General features: G+C 47.4%; 1 protein-coding gene across 1 annotated transcript in view; it reads left to right on the top strand.

The window, feature by feature from the left end:
- LOC135915271 (uncharacterized) overlaps positions 1 to 20693 on the top strand; it is a 279129-nt gene that overhangs the window by 143190 nt on the left and 115246 nt on the right. The gene's annotated exons all lie outside the window — the stretch shown is intronic.

Raw genomic sequence — 20693 nt, 5'->3', positions numbered from 1 at the left:
ATACTAGGGCGTATATTAGTCATTTTTATCGCCGTGTTATGACGAATATTTTGCCACGTTAAATATTAGAAGCCTATCTGGTCAGTTCTGTTTCTTTGTTTTCATTTCCATTTTTTTATGTAGGCGTTGTGCATTTTGTTTCAACAATATATGTACTTGTGTGCTCCAGAGAACCCCTGCAGACTATATTGCGCATACACTTGGATATTTCTCTAAAGAAACACGGAAGTATACATTTTCTGTCAGGAGGTCTCCTTTCAAACACATGCTCTGGGACCTCCTTCTGTATACTTGTGTAAGCGTATATCCACTCATGAAAGCAATAAACTGAAACTGAAGCAATAACGCAGAACAGTCATCCCGGATACAAAGTCTGATGCCCTAGGAACATTATGGTGGACTAATACTATTATTTTGTTCATTCTTTGAAAATTCATTGTGAAATTAAGCCGCTGTACGGTCCTAGTTGACAAAGAGCAATCGGCAAGCATGTTTCTGATAACACGTGGTGACATAAGCATACAGGATGAAGCATAATAATGGCAGCCAATTGCACAATGCTTGATCTTTGTTTCTCTTTTTCGGTAATTAAAAGCAATTTTTTTTCATGAGGAGCAGGCGTGAGTGGTTGCGTTGTGCACGCCCCCGATGGTGCAAACTTTCGTATATCACTGTGGCCTCCTTCTTCTTCTTATTCTTCTTCTTCTTCTTCTTCTTCTTCTTCTTCTTCTTCTTCTTCTTCTTCTTCTTCTTCATCATCATCATCATCATCATCATCATCATCCTGGTTACTGTGGCTTTCAAGGAAGCAAAAAGAGTTGGTTCTGATAATACGATATCCATATAATACGAGCTATATCTCAAAAATAGCAAATATGACCCCGAGTGCTGTTCGGGCATAGGAAAGGTGCGGGGGAAGGACTACTGCTAATTTATTAAGTGCGTTTTAGCACAGTCGGGGTAGTTCGCTTTTGGGGAGGGGAGTTGAGGACCAACAGAAAAACAAAAACAACAGTAACAATAAAAAACAAAAATCTACTAACGAACAAACGTGGCTTCAGTGCACTCTGTATGATTTATCGACAACAACCACCCGTAAAACGAAACAGGGATACTCGCATGAAAAGCTTTTCCCACAAAAATGTTTGCATTGTGTCATGTAAGGGCGTAAGGACGTGAAGTTAGCAGAGAGGACGCCACTTTAGGAATAGGAAATTTCGTAAGCAACGAAATACAAAACCTATCTGGGTGTTGAGCATCCGACTCACTTGCGGCGAAGGAAGGTGAATGTAGGCGTTCAATATCAGGGTTGAACAGAAAAAAAAAGAAAAAGAAATACTCATGGGCTTTTCTATATCGCAAGACGCATACGCCATATTGACATAGACGCCTGAGATGAAGGTAAAAGAAAGAATGAGGATGGTGTCTGCTTTTCACTGCTGGGTACAAAGTTCGAGAAGAAAATACGAAAGGTACGATCATCTAACTTCTTTACATAAGTGCCTTGATATGTTATAAGGAGGCGTGAGACGGCTGATGCGAAAAAACGTATAAAAGGATGTAACGGTGTCCGCGAATAACTGTGTGGAAGTATAGAAGAGAAGAACAGCGTAACTGAATGACAGGATCGATAAGAATGTCGTGGGGCTTGAAAAACTTGTCAACCCGGCCCCGATTCCGCTGTACCCTTTTTTTAGGAAAACAAGATGAAAACCTAAAGGTAAGAAATGAGAAATCAATGTTGGAAACTCGCAGTTTAGAAGAATTTTCTCCTTCATCGCTAGACTCCTTGTTCCTAGCTTCTGAAAATCCTTATGGCACTGTCAAGAGAATGTGCTTGGGGAAAAAAATCTACAACCTTTTTATTTTTTAAATAGGTTCGAGTTGCCTGCCAACCAGACACGTCAGACAAAGAACGACAAGGACATGCAATGCAAATAGGCACAACTGCTACAGCACACGAAGGGACGGTGACATAGAAAAGTTACAGGCGTGTTCTTGTATTCGTTGAGGGTCTTATCAATGTAGCTGTCAAGCTAACAATACAGAACACATCAGGCTAGGCAGTTATTTTTTTTCCTTCATAGACAAACTTCGACAATTCCCTACGGAACCCTGGTTGGTAAAGCAAAATAAAAAAAATAAAAGGATGGAAGCTTGAATGTAAAATACGAGTTTATGTGTGCGTTTTTATTGAGACAGTGAATAATTCAGCATGATTCCTTTCCTGTCCTTTCTGCAACCCAAAGCAACTTAAAATGTTGCCTAGAAACAGCATGAACGCAAAGTGGTCGGCAGCAATAATTTCATCCATTAAAACAGAACCAAAAACATGTGATATGGGAAAGACGTGTTGGCAACATATGCCGATAAAGCATAAGTAGAGCAGCATAACAATGCGCTTTGTATTGGTGCACTGAGTTAACTTCTGTGCACATTGGAGTCATACCCACTACTGCACCCACCGCAGTTACTCAATGGATACGGCTTTGTGCATTCCAACACTGTAGGGAACCGGAATCCGCTTTATGAACACCGATAGTATAAAAACACGCTGACGTTCGAATGTGGCAACGGAAAAACGTGAACATTAGCACCATTCGTTAGTCAGGTAATGCGCCTTGAACACCATGGTCAATAAAAACATTTACAGTGGCGCAAAGGAATACTGCAACATAAGACATTGCATATGAAGTACAGGGTGCGTCGCTGGTGCTGTCCTTCTCCGTGGTGTCATTTGTTACACTTTTCGTAAGCTTGAACCATTGACCAACTAGTCATGTAGAACGTACCAACCAACTGTGAGGTAGTTTTGCAATGATCTTTCACACAAGTTTTTATTTGGGTCAGTGCGTATCAGGTAAATAAGGTAATAAAATATGTTTCGCAGATTATGTGGAAAGCCATTTAGCCCAATTAAAAAACACTGTTTTCATGGATGCAACACTGTAGCCATGGAATAGACATACAACTTACATTATTGCAGCTTCGGTAGTGGTTGACAACGCAGGAAAGCTAATCACCTGCGCAAATACACGTAGCGCCAGGATAGTGGAAGCGGAGGAGGTCGCTGTTGCGCTGGCGTCGGATGAGGGCTATGGAAAAGACAAATCAATGGTCATTCTAACGGATTCAATAGAGACATGGAGGAACTAAACAAAGGGTAGAATCTGCAGGGCTGCTTTAGCTATCCTCCGCAAGGCAGAACACCTCAGACACACCACAATCCACAAACTAATCTGGATTCCGGCACACACGGAAATAGAAGGAAATGAAAAGGCAGACAGCTTGGCTCGCGAGATGACGTACCGAGTCGAGCGGCCACACGCCCTGCGAAAGCACTTCACCGTGGAGATCGGCTATTCAGAGTTACTGAACTACCGCATAGGCAAGAGAATTAGATACTCTCCGGCACACAAAGCTTTGACACAGCAAGAAGCAGCTAGTTGACGGAGGCTGCAAACGGGAACCTTCTCTAACTTACATATACTAAGCAAGATGTATCCTACACAATTTAGGAACACATGCCCGTGGCGCGGGGCAACCCCCACGCTTTGCCATATAACGTGGGAGTGTAAACGTAACTACATATTCCGCCAACACAAATCCCCAAGTGCAGAGCAGTGGGAGAGCCGGCTCACCAGCTGCAAGCTCGCCGGCCAAAGGGCAATGGTACAGCACACAAGTGAAGCAGCGCGGCTCAGTGGAGTCCTGGACTGGGGGCCGAACCCTGCTAAGACGGTGAAGCGTCTGCAGCGATGAAGACCGAATGCTAAACCCTTAATGGGTCAAATAAAGTGTCCTCGCTCTCTCTCCCCCGCAGGGGCGTCTGCGTCAGCAGGCGTTTGGTGTGCTGCGACACCACGTACCCGAGAACACGAGGGTTGGACCCTCCCGCGTGTAGCCGTGCGTGGCTGAGCCGTGTCTGGGGAAAGGGGGATCCTGGATGTTGAGCCGATGCTGGGCGTTTGGACCTTTAAGGCCTCCCGGTGGAGCCAACACACCTATTTGGCCTCGGCTTCACATAGACGGCACCTCCAGGCTGACCCACCTGGAGGCAATCGGCAGTCGCCTTTTCCTGTCCTCCTCTCCAATCTTCGTCTTTCTCTCCCACTTTTGCATCTTTCCTGTCTTCTCTTCACTTCTTTTGCTTCCGTATTTCCTGGCGGCAATGGTTAACCGTGTGTAATGTATCCAATTTTGGGTATATACATTAGGTTATAGTGGCTGTGTGCTGCTGGCGCTGGCAGGCTGTATTTATACAGAATCTTGTCAAGTCCCCGTGTTGGGCTCCATGGTGAGTTGCTGGCACAGCTGCCGAAATTTCAGTAATTTCTATGGCTTTTAGCTCATTCCCCAAGCTACCTGATCGAGTTTTCGCCAAGAGCAAAATATTTTCCCACATTTTCACGTGATCCATACCGAAACGAGTCAATGGACTGTAAGAACACTTTCTCCATTTGTTGTTGCGAAGTGCCTCACTGACACACTGGGCCCTGGATACAAAATTACCAAAATGGCCAGTGGCGACCTTCTCCTTGAAGTTCATGACAATATACAACGCGACAAATTGACAAATCTTGTTTCATTAGGCGAAACCCCAATTTCAATAACCCCTCACCATTCCCTCAACAGCATAAGAGGTGTAGTTTCAGAGCAGGACCTTCTAGAACTGACTGAGGCAGAGCTCCTAGAGGGCTGGAAGGCGCAGCAGGTCACTAATGTGCAGCGAATCAAGATTTGCCGAGATGACAAGGAAATACCCACAAAACACCTGATCCTTACCTTTTGTACCAGCACTCTCCCTGAAAGCATAGAAACAGGCTATATGAAAATTAATGTCAGACTGTACATACCAAATCCACGACGATCTTTCAAATGCCAAAGATTCGGCCACGGCTCTCAGAGCTGCCGAGGCCGTACCACCTGTGCAAAGTGCGCGTCCCATGACCACCCTGCGGACAACTGCAACGACCCACTTCACTGTGCAAACTGTGACGGCGAACACGCCGCCTATTCTCGCTCCTGTCATTCATGGAAGAAGGAAAAAGAAATCATAACACTTAAAGTAAAAGAAAATATCTCATTCAAAGAAGCGCGCAAGCGTCTTTCTATTGAACAGGGACGTACATTTTCCGAAGTGGCACGGCTAGGGGCACGGCCACAACTGTATTCGGCGGCTGTTAGGACCACCCAGAGTAGACCGGCGGCATCGCCACTCACCCCTACTGCGGGACCAGCTAGTGCTGGCCTGCCTCCCAGCAAGATCCAGCAGCCCTCAGGGTCTGCTGTCTCTAGTTCTTTAAGGGCCTCTGCAAGCCCGAAACACCCGCGAGCGGACACCGCGAGTGGACATCCTACGCCTCGGCGGAGGCGATGGATACATCACAAAGTGCGTCGGCGCAGTTCTCAGGAGCGCGCCAAAAAGGAGAAAACCCGCATCATGGGCCCTGGAAAGAGCCCTGTGGGCTAAAGTAGCTTCTCTCTCCTAAACAAACAGCACATATCAATAACAACATGGATACACCAATATTACATTGGAACGTTAGAGGTCTCTTCCACAACCTCGACGGCGTCAAAGAACTCGTACATAAATATAATCCCAAGGTGCTGTGTGTACAAGAAACACATCTAAAACCAACACAGTCAGCCTTTCTGACGCAATTCGCCATTTTTCGGAAGGACCGTGACGATGCCAACACCTCTTCCGGTGGTGTAGCAATAATTGCTGATAAGTCCGTTGCATGCCGTGCTCTGAAACTTCGAACACTTCTTGAGGCAGTTGCGGTTCGGGCCTTATTGTTTGAAAACGAATTTGTTCTATCTACATACCGCCTAACTTTCGGCTCCATCCAACAGAACTCGAGGGATTAATAAATGCCCTGCCAGACCCATACGTACTTGTTGGAGATTTCAATGCACACAATAATCTTTGGGGGGATTCCCGATGTGATGCAAGAGGTCGAATAATCGAACAAATCCTGTTTTCTTCAGGCGCCTGCGTGCTGAATAAGAAACAACCAACCTTTTACAGTCTTGCACAAAACACATACAGTTACATAGACTTAAGCATAGTATCCCCGACCTTAGTACCCTGTTTAGATTGGAAAGTTATTCAGAACCCTAATGGCAGTGGCCATTTTCCTGTGATCCTCCAATCTACAAAAGAACATGATCCTTTCTCACACGCCCCTCGATGGAAGATTGCATCAGCAGACTGCGAAAAATTTAAGACTCTGACGTATATGCCTTGAAACGCTCTTAACGATTTTAATATAAAAGACGCTGTTGCTTATTTTAGAGCTTCTATGATGGACGCCGCATTGGAGTGCATCCAACAAACAAACGGGACCCCGAAAAAAAGGCGAGTGCCCTGGTGGAACGAGGATTGCAGGAATGCACGAAAAAAAAACAGAACAAGGCCTGGGACATGCTGCGCCGCTATCCAACAACTGAGAAACTTGTTAACATCAAACACATAAAGTCCCAAGGAAGACGAACAGGGGGCACGGCTAAAAGGGAAAGCTGGGAAAAATACATCTCCGGTTATAACTCCTACAAACAAGAAGGAAAAGTATGGAGTCGGCTGGAAAAATTAGTAGGCCACCATCCTTAACTCCTGCCTTTGGTCGATGTCTAAGGCAATAACCTTGAAGATCAGGCTAACGCCCTTGGACAGCATTTCGAACATGTGTACAGCGCCGAACATTATTCGGAGCTTTTCCATAAACTAAAAGAATCTGCAGAAAGCAAGCCGTTCAACAGAAAGTGTGGAGAAAACGAGCCTTACAACAGTCCCTTCAGTGTTATGGAATTCAGAGCATCATTAAACACTCGTCAAAGCTCTGCTCCCGGAGCCGACCGCATTATGTATGAGATGATCAAGCATCTGGACTCTAGCGCTCAAATGGCTCTGCTGTCCCTCTTTAACACTATTTGGGCAACTGGGTTGCTTCCACTTGCATGGAGAGAAGCCATCGTAGTACCCATTCTAAAACAAGGTAAAGATGCATCCTCAGTGGAAAGTTACCGTCCCATTGCTTTAAGAAGTTGTCTTTGCAAATTTTATGAAAAAATGATAAACCGCAGGCTCTTACCTTTCCTTGAAGAAAACAAACTGCTCGATCCTTATCAGTGCGGCTTTAGAGAAGGCCGTTCTACAACAGACAGCCTTGTTCGCATAGAAGCAAACACCCGCGAAGCTTTTATACACAAGCAGTTTTTTCTGTCTGTCTTCCTCGACATGGAAAAAGCATATGATACAACGTGGCGGTTTGGAATATTACGATATTTTTCCGAAATTGGTATCCGCTGGAATAGGCTCAACATATTAGAAAGCTACTAAACAAATCGCACGTTCCGCGTTAGAATTTGGAATGCTCTGTCCAGACCATATACACAGTAAACTGGGGTGCCGCAGGGAGGCGTACTCAGCTGTATGCTTTTCATCATAAAAATGAACTCCTTGCGTTCAGCAATACCACCCGGCGTGTTCTACTCCCTATATGCAGTTGATATACAGAATGGTTTCAAGACGTGTAACCTCGCAATCTGTGAACGACACATCCAAATTGGACTGAACAAAGTGTCTAAATGGGCCAGAGAAAATGGCTTTAAAATCAATCCCTATAAAAGCTCATGTGTGTTATTCACACGAAAGAGAGGACTAACCGCAGATCCCAATATAGTCTTTAATGGACAGCGCATACCTGTAAACACAGAACACGAATTTCTGAGCATTATTCTGGATAAAAAATTAACTTTCATTCCGCACCTAAGATACCTTAAGCACAAATGCCTAAAAACAATGAACATTCTGAAAATCTTGTCGCATGCAACATGGGGCAGTGACAGGAAATGCCTCATAAATGTTTACAAAAGCCTTATACGTACACGCCTAGACTACGGGGCCGTGGTTTACCAGTCTGCCACCCCAAGCGCCTTAAAGATTATAGACCCTGTTCGTCACTTAGGTATCCGCCTGGCTACCGGTGCCTTCAGTACGAGTCCTGTGGAGAGTCTCTACGTTGAAGCCAACGAGTGGTCGCTTCATCTTCAGAGGTCGTACTGCAGTTTCCTTTACTTTGTGAAAGTTAACGAGAACCGCGACCATCCGTGTTACGAAACCATAAACAACCTTGCATCTGCAACGCTGTTTGATAATCTACCTGCAGCCAGAGAACCATTTTCTCTGCGCGTTAGAAAACTTTCTAAGGAAATGGAAGTTCCGGTTCTTGCGCAAAACCTTACGGCCCCAGCAAAGCAACTGCCGCCGTGGCAGTGGCAGCACATAGAATGCGATGCATCATAGAGGTTACAAAACACGCTCCAGAGGCACACATAAGAATGCATTTCTTAGAACTCCAGCACAAGTACCCATACACAGAATTTTACACTGACGCTTGGAAGTCGCACGCTGGCGTGTCCTATGCAGCTGTCGGCCCATCTTTCTCCGAATCCAACGTGATGCACCCGGAAACGAGCATCTTCACCGCAGAGGCTTACGCAATACTGTCTGCTGTCCAACAAATCAAGAAAACAAAGCTACAGAAAGCCATTGTATTTACAGACTCCCTATCTGTCGTAAAATCTCTGATATCACTCAAGAACGTCAAGAATCCCATACTCATTAATCTATATTCACTGCTGTGGAAATTATGTTCGTGTAATAAACAGGTCATAGTATGCTGGGTGCCTGGGCACAGGGGCATCGAGGGCAACACGCTCGCTGATGAAATTGCCAAATCCATTACAAAAAAAGCTGGCAACTCTTCCATAGGTATCGCACCTTCAGACTTAAAACTATTTTTGCGCAAAAAACTTAGAAGGCATTGGCAACAGCTGTGGGATACCGAAACTTCCAATAAACTCCATTTAATTGAGCCACACTTAGGAAATTACGCACCAATAACAAAAACAAGGCGAACTGAAGTCATTTTCTGCCGCCTAAGGATAGGCCATGCCTATTGCACACACTCTTATCTATTGACCGGTAGCGAAGCTCCAACCTGTTGTAAATGTGGCGAAACACTGACTGTCCTGCATGTCCTGCTGGAGTGTCGGGAAGCGGAATCTCAAAGACAAAAGCACTTCCCTCTAGCGTACCGACAGCAGATCCCTTTACACCCATGTATGTTCCTTGGTGCTGACCCGTTTTTTAACCCAAAAACAGTTTTTAACTTTTTACAGGATGTTGACGCATTATAAATACTAGGCCCACAAGTTTCGTAGCCCCCGCAGGGGCGTCTGCGTCAGCAGGCGTTTGGTGTGTTGCGACACCACGTACCCGAGCACACGAGGGTTGGACCCTCCCGCGTGTCGCCGTGCGCGGCTCAGCCGTGTCTGGGGAAAGGGGGATCCTGGAGGTTGAGCCGATGCCGGATGTTTGGACCTTTAAGGCCCCCCGGCGGAGGCAACACGCCTCTTTGGCCTCTGCTTCACATAGACGGCACCTCCAGACTGACCCACCTGGAGGACATCGGCAGTCGCCTTTTCCTGTCTCTCCCTCCTCAAATCTTCGTCTTTATCCCTCACTTTTTAACCTTTCCTGTCTCCTTCTCTCTTCTATTTACTTCCTTTCTCCTGGCGGCAAGGGTTAACCCTGTGTGGCTATCCAACCTTAGGTACACCATATTCGGTTATAGTGACGGCGTACGACTGGCGTCGTGCAGACTTGTATGCAAGCTCTGCCGCGTCCCCTCGTTGGGCTCCGTGGTGGGCGGTCGGCGCTGTTCCCGAATATATACAATTTTTCATGGAAACTTCTTTCCCCTCCCTTGCTGATCACCCTCAGAAACGAGGGCGCACCGAAGATGTCTTCAAGTTTTTTGGACGTCAAACCCAGAATTTTCCCCGCTTTCACGTTATTCATTCTGAAAAGCCAAACAAAGTAGTCCGAAACATTTCACCATTCCTTGTTTCAAAATCCCTGACTGATGCTTTTGGTCCCGGTTACAAGGTGTCGAGGATGGCAAGCGGCGACCTCCTCTTGGAGCTCCGCGATGTAAAACAATACGAGAACCTACAGCAACTAGTGTCATTTGGCGAGACCCCCATAACAGTAACCCCACACCGTGCAATGAACACCACCCGTGGTGTTGTGTCAGATGATGATTTACTTGAGCTGACTGAAGCGGAACTCCTGGAGGGCTTAAGCGAACAAAATGTGATCAACGTCAGAAGAATAAAGATGAGGCGGGATGGTAAAGAGATTCAGACGAGGCACCTAATAATTACTTTTGGATCAAGTATCTTGCCCGAGTCAATCGAGGCCGGGTACATCAAGCTCCGTGTTAGGCCTTACGTGCCCAATCCACTCCGATGTTTCAAATGTCAGCGCTTCGGCCACAGCTCGCAGAGCTGCCGCGGCCGCCAAACTTGTGCCAAATGCAGTGCCACAGAACACACCACTGAAATTTGTGAGAACGCTCTCCACTGTGTAAACTGTGAGGGGGAGCACGCCGCGTACTCGCGGTCGTGCCCATCCTGGAAGAAAGAAAAAGTAATAGTGACAATCAAAGTGAAAGAAAATATATCATTCAAGGAGGCACGCAGGCGGCTTGCATACCTGCCAAAGAAAAGCTTTGCCGAAGTGGCGCGTCAGGGGGCAGCGTCACAACGGCCTCCGGCGGCTGTGCGACCCACAAACAGTGAGTCGGCAGTTACGCCGTCAGCCCCCACGGTGGTTGCAGCTAGCGCTGCTCCGCCAACCGAGCAGAAGGGACCTTCTACCCCGAAGGTGGGCGCAGCTGAGGCTGCCTCAACCTCCGCGGCCCCTTCCAGCGCTGGCAACAGCCAGCGCAGCCAAATCCCCCACGGAGGCCCATCGACCTCCGGGCTGGTGGGTGCAGGGGTCTTGCCCTCCAAGGCAGGGCCCTCGCTGGTAAATTCTCGCTCGCAAGAGCACGTGTCCGGCGCCTCACAAGAGGCAATGGACACTACAACTATCCTCAAGGCGCACACAGCGCCTAAGGAGCGGCGAGGCTCCCTCGAACGCTCCAGAAAGAGTAGAACGCCCGTTACAGGGCCTCGAAAGAGCTCTGTAACTTAAGGCATCACCTCCGTTTCCATACACACAGCACTTATTTACCTTCAAAATGGCGACACAAATTATTCAATGGAACGTCAGAGGTCTTTTTAGGAACCTTGATGACGTGCAAGAGCTTATACAAAAACACAATCCAAAAGTGCTGTGTCTACAGGAAACACATTTAAACCCACAACACACAAACTTTCTTCGACAGTATGTCAAGTTCCGCAAAGATCGCGATGATGCTGTCGTATCATCAGGCGGTGTTGCCATCTGTATTCATAAAAGTATTTCCTGTCAGCGTTTACAGCTACAAACGCCCCTTGAGGCAGTGGCGGTTCGAGCTGTTTTCCTAAACAAACTCATCACCATTAGCTCTCTTCACGTGCCCCCACACTACAAGTTGACGAAACACGAATTACAATCCTTTATAGATCAATTGCCAGAACCTTATGTTCTTCTTGGCGATTTCAATGCGCACAGCTCCCTGTGGGGCGACTCTCGTATAGACGCGCGAGGACGTCTTGTTGAGCAATTCCTTTTTTCTTCAGGTGCGTGCTTGCTGAATAAGAAGAAACCCACTTATACACTGCCCTGCGGAACACCAGAAAACACACTGCGCGGCCGGCTGAGTGCACCTCCAAATCGCACACTTCGGGTGCGGGTTGGAGGTGCACTCAGCCGGCCGCGCAGTGTGTTTTCTGGTGTTCCGCAGGGCAGTGTGTTGAGCCCCTTTTTGTTTAATCTTGCCCTGGCGCGACTTCCGGACTACATCCCAAAAGCGATGTCGCACGAAGTACGGGTGGCAATCTACGCCGACGACATCGCCCTCTTTGCGACTGGCCCTACTCAAGTCGGCTATCAGGTGCGTGCATCTGTCCAGACTGCAATTGACGCGGTGGATCAGTACATGGGAAGCATCGGCCTCCAGCTGTCGGTGACCAAAACAGAGGCACTGCTGGTGCACCCACGAGGCACGCGAGCACGTTCCGAAGCGCCACCGCTGACTCTGCGCCGTTGCCCTCTCCCGTGGCGCAAGAGCGTCCGTTACCTCGGCCTGCAGATCGACTGCCGCGTCAACTTCAATGCGGCCGTCTCCCACATCTGCAAGCAATCGAGGAAAGTCGCCAGCGCCGCGCGCTCTCTTCTCGCGCGTGGACACGGATGCACGCCGCAACTCGCACTGCGCGTTTACAACTCTGTGGCCACATCGAGGGCACTCTACGCCCTCCCCACCACCAACGCTCGAGCGGCGAATTGGAATGCCATTGACATGGCGCACCGTACTGCGGTGCGAGAACTATACGGCCTCCCTCGCTCCTCCCAAGTAGGGGCGACACTCGCGGAAGTGGGCAACTGGCCGCCATCGCTTCGTGCACGAAAGCAGGCGCTCCACCACATTGAGCGCCTGCAGCGCTCACCACAGGGCCAGCGGCTCGTCTGCAGACTCCACTCCCTGCCGAACTCGGGAATGGGCAAGTGCGCCACCGAGTTCTCAAAGCTCATCGGGTCGTCGCCACAGTTCGTCTCCCTGCCGTACTACTCCAGTCTGCTCGACGTGAACATCGCGGTGCCTGGCGTCGCATCAAAGCGCCGAACTGCGGTGTGCGCCATGAGACAGGAGACCGCCTCCCTACTGCACGAGCGACTGGCAGGACGACTTCTCGTCTACACCGATGGCTCGGTGACGGCGGACGGGTCTGGTGCTGCGGCTTGCACGGCACCGGACATCTCGGAAACGCGCCAGTGCCGACTGCGCTTTGCCGCGTCATCGACAGTGGCCGAACTCGCCGCCATTGATCTCGCTGCCGACCTCCTATTAGAACATTCGAACATTGTGTCAGCGGCCATTCTCACTGACTCTCGTGCGGCGCTTTGCATGCTGGCCAGGGACTACGGCGGAGTGCCCCTTGTTGTTCGAGTTGGCTGCAAGCTGCGACACATTGTGAATCAAGGCTGCGACCTGGCGCTTCAGTGGATACCCGCTCATATCGGATTGCCAGGCAACGAGGAGGCTGACTCCCTCGCCAAGGCGGCGCACGGTGAGCGCTTTCCCTTCACCCACTTGGTGACCAGCTTCGACGCGGCCAAGACAGCTGTTCTGCGCAGCCTCACTGCGCAACATCCCGATCGGCGCGTCGCGGCGGGAACGCCCCCGCGCCTGCTCCCGCGTGCGGGCCTCTCTCGGGCTGACTGCGCCTTCCTTCTCCGCCTGCGTATCGGCTGCTACAAAACAGCGGCGCGCACACACAGGCTCACGGGAACCGGCAGCCCCGTGTGTGGTAACTGCGATGACGTGGAGACACTGGAACACCTTCTGCTTCACTGCCCGGCCTTCGGGACCGAGAGAGAGGCTCTGTACGCCTCCTACCGCCGATGTGGCTTGCCATCCACCACCCTGCAGAGCCTACTCTTCCCCAATGCTCACAGTTCCATTACTAAGCGTGCATTTTCGGCATTGATCGAATTCTGCGAAGCAACGCACCTCAGAGCGCGGCTGTAGGCCCCGCAAACGCTTAGCTACATTGTCGTCTTTTCTTTTTTGCTATTCCGCTCTGTCTCTCCTTTTTACTCCATCTCCATCTTTTTCTCCCCACACCCCTTTCCCCGTGCAGTGCTGTTGAGGTGTCCTCCTGTGAGAGACAGTTACGGCACTGCACTTATCTCTTCCATTTCTCTTTAAAAATCACTTCACACACACAATACCTTTTCTTCAATTGATCTGAGCATAGTTTCCCCGTCTATACTGCCCGAACTCGAATGGGAAGTTACAAATAATCTCTACGGAAGCGACCACTTCCCCATACTATTAAGAACACTTAAAGAAAATGAATATCTACCACAGGCTCCTAGGTGGAAGATTGACACAGCAGACTGGGAGGAATTCCGAAATTTAACTAGTATATCATGGGATGACACGTGTTCTTTAGAAATCGATGCTGCTGTGGAATACTTCACAGCCTTCATAATGGATGCCGCATGTAAATGCATACGTGAAGTAAGTGGCTCGGCATGCAAACGGCATGTCCCGTGGTGGAACGATGAATGTAGAGTCGCACGTAGGAATCAAAACAAGGCGTGGGGGTTGCTACGTGCTTCGCCCACTGCAGAGAATCTTGTTAACTTCAAGAAAGTTAAGTCTCAAGGCAGGAGAACCCGCCAACAGGCCAGAAGAGACAGTTGGCAAAAGTTTTTATCGAACATCAGCTCGTTTACAGATGAGGCGAAAGTCTGGAACCGCGTAAATAGAATTAGAGGCAGACAAACATATTCACTCCCTCTCGTAAACACACAGGGTGATACGCTGCAACATCAGGCAGACTCACTTGGCGAACACTTTGAGAGTGTTTCAAGTTCAAAACATTATTCGAAATCCTTCCTAAAGTATAAACAAATAGAAGAATGTAAGCCACTCCAAGGAAAATGTCTACAGAATGAATCGTACAACTGCCCTTTCAGTATTGCCGAGTTCAGAACTGCCTTGAGCTCATGCAAGAGCTCTGCACCTGGATCAGACAGACTCATGTATGAAATGATGAAAAACCTACCCAGTGATACCCAAGTTACACTACTCACACTTTTCAACACCATTTGGGCTGCAGGATACCTCCCAACTGCATGGAAAGAAGCCATTGTGGTTCCTGTTTTAAAACAAGGCAAAGATCCTTCCTTAGTGGCAAGTTACCGCCCGATCGCCCTCACGAGTTGCCTTTGTAAGGTATTTGAAAAAATGATTAATCGGCGACTCATCCATTTCCTTGAAATGAGCAAAATGCTTGATCCGTATCAGTGCGGCTTCCGAGAAGGGCGGTCCACAACCGATCATCTCGTAGGTGTTGAAGGAAATATCCGGGACGCATTTATACATAAACAGTTCTTCCTATCGATATTTCTCGATATGGAAAAGGCGTATGACACGACGTGGCGTTACGGAATCTTAAGAGACCTGTCAGAAATGGGCATCCATGGTAATATGCTTAATATAATAAAATGCTATTTGTCAAATCGTACCTTCCGGGTAAAAGTCGGCAATGTACTCTCACGGCCTTTTACGCAAGAAACGGGTGTACCCCGAGGAGGCGTTCTAAGCTGCACGCTCTTTATCATGAAGATGAACACGCTTCGTGCTTCATTACCACCCGCCATCTTTTACTCTGTCTACGTCGATGACATTCAAATAGCTTTCAAATACTGTAACCTCGCCGTCTGCGAGAGACAGGTACAGCATGGTTTGAACAAGGTGTCAGGGTGGGCAGAGAAAAATGGATTCAAAATCAATCCTCACAAGAGTTCTTGTGTTTTGTTTACAAGGAAGAGAGGCCTGGTTCCAGATCCCTGCTTTGAAGTGTGTGGACAACAGATACCTGTAAACAAAGAACACAAATTTCTAGGTGTCATACTTGACTACAGACTCACTTTCGTCCCCCACATTAAACATCTTAAAGAAAAGTGTCTAAAAACAATGAACATAATCAAACTTCTATCCCAGACTACGTGGGGTAGTGACAGGAAGTGTTTATTGAAACTCTATAAAAGCCTCATTCGATCACGATTAGACTATGGTGCTGTGATTTATCACTCTGCCGCCCCGAGCGCACTAAAAATGCTAGACCCTGTCCACCATCTAGGAATCCGACTGGCCACAGGCGCTTTCAGAACAAGTCCCATACAAAGTTTATATGCAGAATCAAATGAGTGGTCACTTCATCTTCAGAGAACATACATCAGCCAAACATATTTTCTGAAAGTCCACTCAAATCCTCAACATCCCTGTTTTAATACCATTAATGACATGACATATGCTACACTCTTTCGCAATCCTCCTTCCGTAAGAGAGCCTTTCTCGCTGCGTGTGAGGGAGCTTAGTGAAGAAATGCACGTTCCACTCCTCGAGCTTCCCCTAATGCATCCAGCCAAGCTACTGCCTCCGTGGGAGTGGCAGCTCATACAATGTGATATATCTTTCATGCAAGTTAAAAAACACGCTCCAGAGACTGAAATCCTAATGCATTTCCGGGAACTCCAGCACAAATACTCCTGCACGGAGTTCTACACAGACGCATCAAAGTCACACGACGGGGTGTCCTATGCAGCCGTCGGTCTATCCTTCTCGGAATCCGACGTACTGCATCCGGAAACTAGTATCTTTACGGCTGAGGCCTACGCACTGCTGTCGGCCGTAAAGCATATAAATAAATCACAACTCCAGAAATCAGTTATACATACGGACTCCCTCAGTGTTGTGAAAGCCTTGATGTCATTTTCTAAGCACAAAAACACAGTCATCAACGAACTCTATTCCGTCCTATGTAAAACGTATATATGTAACCAGCATGTCATCATATGCTGGGTGCCCGGTCATAGGGCCATTGAAGGCAATGTTCTGGCGGACCAGATGGCCACATCAGTTGCATCGTATTCTGTAAATCCTACCGCAGCAGTCCCTGTCACAGATCTGAGGCCCTACTTGCGCAGAAAACTGCGGAACTACTGGCAACGCTCGTGGGACATGGAAACAAACAATAAACTGCATGTAATCAAGCCACAATTAGGTTTCTGGCCTCCCGTAACGAAATCCCGCCGGACAGATGTCCTATTCTGCCGTCTAAGAATAGGACACACTTTCGGCACACATAACTTTTTACTCACGGGAAACGAGCCTCCAACCTGTGGTAGATGCGGGGAGAGGCTGACCGTCCTCCACGTCTTACTGGAGTGTCGGAAAGCCGAATCTGAACGAAAGAAACATTTTCCCGTAGCATACCGCCAGCACATCCCCCTTCATCCAGTAATGTTACTAGGCCCAGAACCTTTATTTGACACCAACGCAGTACTAAGCTTTCTGAAAGATGTTGTCTTGCATGTTTTTAGCCCCACATGTTCGTAGCGGGTCCTCTCTCCAGAGGGTGCCGCTGCGATAATTATTTTGAATAGCACATGCCTCTAGGCCCTTATGGTTCAAGGGCTCTGGCGAGGCAGTACTGCTGTAAGCAATTTAAAGTCTCGCATATTTTAAACATTGCATCATTCTTTTACGATGGATTTTAAAGTTCATAGTATTCGTCATCAGTCATCGCCATAATTTTATAGCACGTAGATTTTACGCACTTTACAGCGACTATTTTAGGCCACTTTACAGCCAAGTCACATCTTCCATAATACATCCTTAACACTACCACCAGTCATGGCGCTCTTTGGCCAGACCTGGCCCTTGCGCCACAAAACAACACACATCATCATCATCAAGTTTCGTAGCACGGCCTCTAATCAGAGCCTCCTGCTGCTAAAGCAGCGCTTTGTATGGCACTTGCTTCCGGGCCCTTTCAGTTAAGGACGTGGTTGAGGCAGTAGTGTTACTGACATATATGCATTTTTATTCCCTCACACCTTCATGGTATAACATTTAGGTTAAGAGCCCACCTCACAAGCCATTGTCATTATGTTAACATGTTTATACCCTGCTTCTTGTGTTATGCCTCTATACAGCCACACTATCTCGTCATAGACAGCCACCATACCCTTTGTTGTTACTTCCTCACCGAGTACATAATACCATTGCTTGGCGTTCCTTGGCCATGACTGGCCCTTGCGCCACAAAACCCTCTACATCATCATCATCATCATCACATCTCTATCTCTCTCTTTCTCTCTCTCGCCAGAACGTATAAAGACGTTACTTTCCAGCAGCTGATTGGTGTTAACCTACTGAAGTTGCTATTGAAGGGCCAGCTTCTAGGCTTCCTGGTTAATTTTAATGCGATAGCAATTATACGGGCACTACAAGCGCATTCTGCACATCGCTGTCGCCGCCGCTGTGATGTTCCGTATAAAGGCCAAGGGCGATAACACCGCCGCCGCCCGTCTTATGTTGTATGTGCGAGTGAAAGTACACGAGGGAAGCCGACGATGACGGCTCAGTCTGGCTCGCGCGAACGAAGGAAGCGGAGAGCAAAAACGCCGTCTTGCGTCGCACGAAAGGCCGTGGGGGATTGGGGGGAGGGAGGGAGGGGCGGTGGTGTTGATATGGAGGCAAGCGGGGAGGCAGCGCGCAAGGGGGGGGGGTGGGGGCAGTTTCTACTCCGCCAGCCTGTGTTGACGTCAGCGCGCGGTTGCGCAGCCAGCATCTTGAAAAGGATTAGAGGACGGCTGATGCCTTTGTGTGCGCTCTGTGGTCGCCGCTCCTGCGTTGAAGTGGAAGAACACGCGAACATCGCTTCATTCGCCGCTGCTGCCGTGTTGCTGACACCAGAGTTTTGACAGCTCGTGTGCACGCTTATTGAGTGGGTCGTGTTCATGTTTGCTCGTGCGTACTGATACCACATGCATGGTAATTCAGTTATTAGGCGAATGTTGCCATGTTTATGCAGCCGATAAAACTACTAGCCTTACATCGTATAGCTGTGCACTAATTTGCTATCGCAATCGATTCTTCACCTTTCGGGCGCAACTGTGAGTTTTTTTTTCTAAATATATAAAAATGCTTTTGTTAACCTTTTCTGTGAGATGCATGTGTCTCTTTTTAGCAAACTGCTCACGTTGCCAATAAGCAGCTGGTTTTGTCGATGTATTACAACGTACTAGAAGTTGGATTGCGCAAAATTTGGATGGGACCCATTGAACAGAAACATGCACAGCAAAGCGCTACTTGCAGCTACCGATTGATTCCCTTGTCAGTGGAATAAATACAAAAGATACTCAAATGGGAAGAGCAACTAAAGCACAAAACAATTCTTTCAAAAAAGGACCATGTACAAATACGAAGCCGACTTTGTCACACGACATGTGTGCTATACGAACGCGCCAAGTCTTCAACCTTAGCAAGTATTACAACGCGCGTTCCGATTCTGTGCGTCTGAAATCTTTTAATTTGTAAAGGATAACTGCGTTTCCACAAAAACAATGTCGCTATAGTTATTGCAAGTTACCCTCCGTTATCAAGACTCCTGCTTCACAACAAGCTACGCCATTTTATTTTTCGTTAATTTCTGTCGGAACGCTAGGGGTCAGCTTGTTTCGAAATAAACCTGGAAAGTTTGTTCGGGTTTGATTCCATGCGCATTACATTTCACTGAAGAAAAGAGAAGAAAAAACCATTCCTTGGCCTCTCTCCGTGAAGAAATATGTTACAGAGAGGTGGGCGGGAGCGACAATGCTAGGCAATCCATATATATATATCTATATATATATATATATATATATATATATATATATATATATATATATATATATATATATTTGTGCGTATTCGAGTACGGGAATGGAAGCGCGATTAGCAAAGGTGAGTACATTACCACTGGCTCGCATACCTTAAGTAATTCAGCTGCAACGCGTGCGGTAAGTGAGCGAGGCGAGAATACATTGCCGCCGCTATCCGAGGAATGTGGGAACAATTGCTCTAGCATGCGAATAACCCAGATTATAGCGGCACAAGGAGAGCAAAGCATGCCTGACCCCTCGCTAGGGAGATTAGAAAGCACCGGCGAGCCACTGCATGGACAATGATACTGATCCTATACTGGGGACCATTATATATTAGGAATAGATTATGCTCAACATCGCTATTCACTAGCAGTAGACGGTAAGCGGCAAGAATAAGCTTCGTGTACCTGACCGCAATAATACGGGAATCTTATTTGATACGCGCATACACAGTGCGAGGACGCATGTGGATGGATCTGTGCATGGGGGCAAATCAGCAATTCATTTTCCTTTCTGTTGGCTATGTTTAAAAACAAATACAACCCAATCTGCACAGTTCCGCTCACCCGAAATTGACTGCGTGTACAAAAAAAAAACGTTTTCGGGACGTTACCGTCTGTCAAACAAACTATTATTTTTACAATAGATGTAGAAAAAAATTTAAAATCCGATCATGTTTTTGCCTACGATGGCCCCTGATCTCGTTTTTCTTTGTTGATTTTACGGAACCGTCTATTAACATTTTCTTAAGTTTCGCGAATGTTTCAACTTGTCTGCTCTTGCGAAAAATAAGTTTTCTTGCGTTTGAAAAGCTTGAAGCAGCGTAAATTATTATTGCTACTCCGCGGTGAACATGCCTGCAAAACGCGAGTTGCCTAGAAGTCAACGTAGTATTACCTAAATATTTTTGAAAGAAATACGCTGCAAGTCTGTTAACTATACTCTCGTTAGGCTTTCCTGAAAACTTGTTTGCCAATTTGTGGAGACTACTAAAGCTGGGAATTAATATTGTAACAAATGAATGAATTTATTCGCTCAGCACTCTCCTTATAACGCAAACTACAAAACTACACGCGGATCTTGCACATCGTCAAATGGCTCTGCAAAGAACTGTGTTCATTGACCCAGAAGAAACTCAAATATATGGTTTCTCATCTATATCGATAGCAAACAGCACAAGCACGCATTCACTTCTACCGGAACCATTTCACTTCTATTGCCCCATTTCGTTCACCTACATTTCTTGGCGTTCTATTGCGTCAAGATTTCACATTTAATTTGCACACTTATCCATTCTCTTGGAAATTGCATTTAGGTAAGGATATGCAAACCACTACTCTGTGTCATTTTCGACAGCACAGCCTCACATCGCATTATGAGGCTTTTATTACCAGTGTCATTAGTGACTATTCATAATCGTCGGCAAACCGATAACGCAATAATCATCATTGTTATATGTTCAGAA

The sequence above is a fragment of the Dermacentor albipictus genome, chromosome 7 (assembly GCF_038994185.2).
Source record: "Dermacentor albipictus isolate Rhodes 1998 colony chromosome 7, USDA_Dalb.pri_finalv2, whole genome shotgun sequence".
NCBI lineage: Eukaryota > Metazoa > Arthropoda > Arachnida > Ixodida > Ixodidae > Dermacentor > Dermacentor albipictus.
This window is presented reverse-complemented; position numbering and strand designations above follow the sequence as displayed.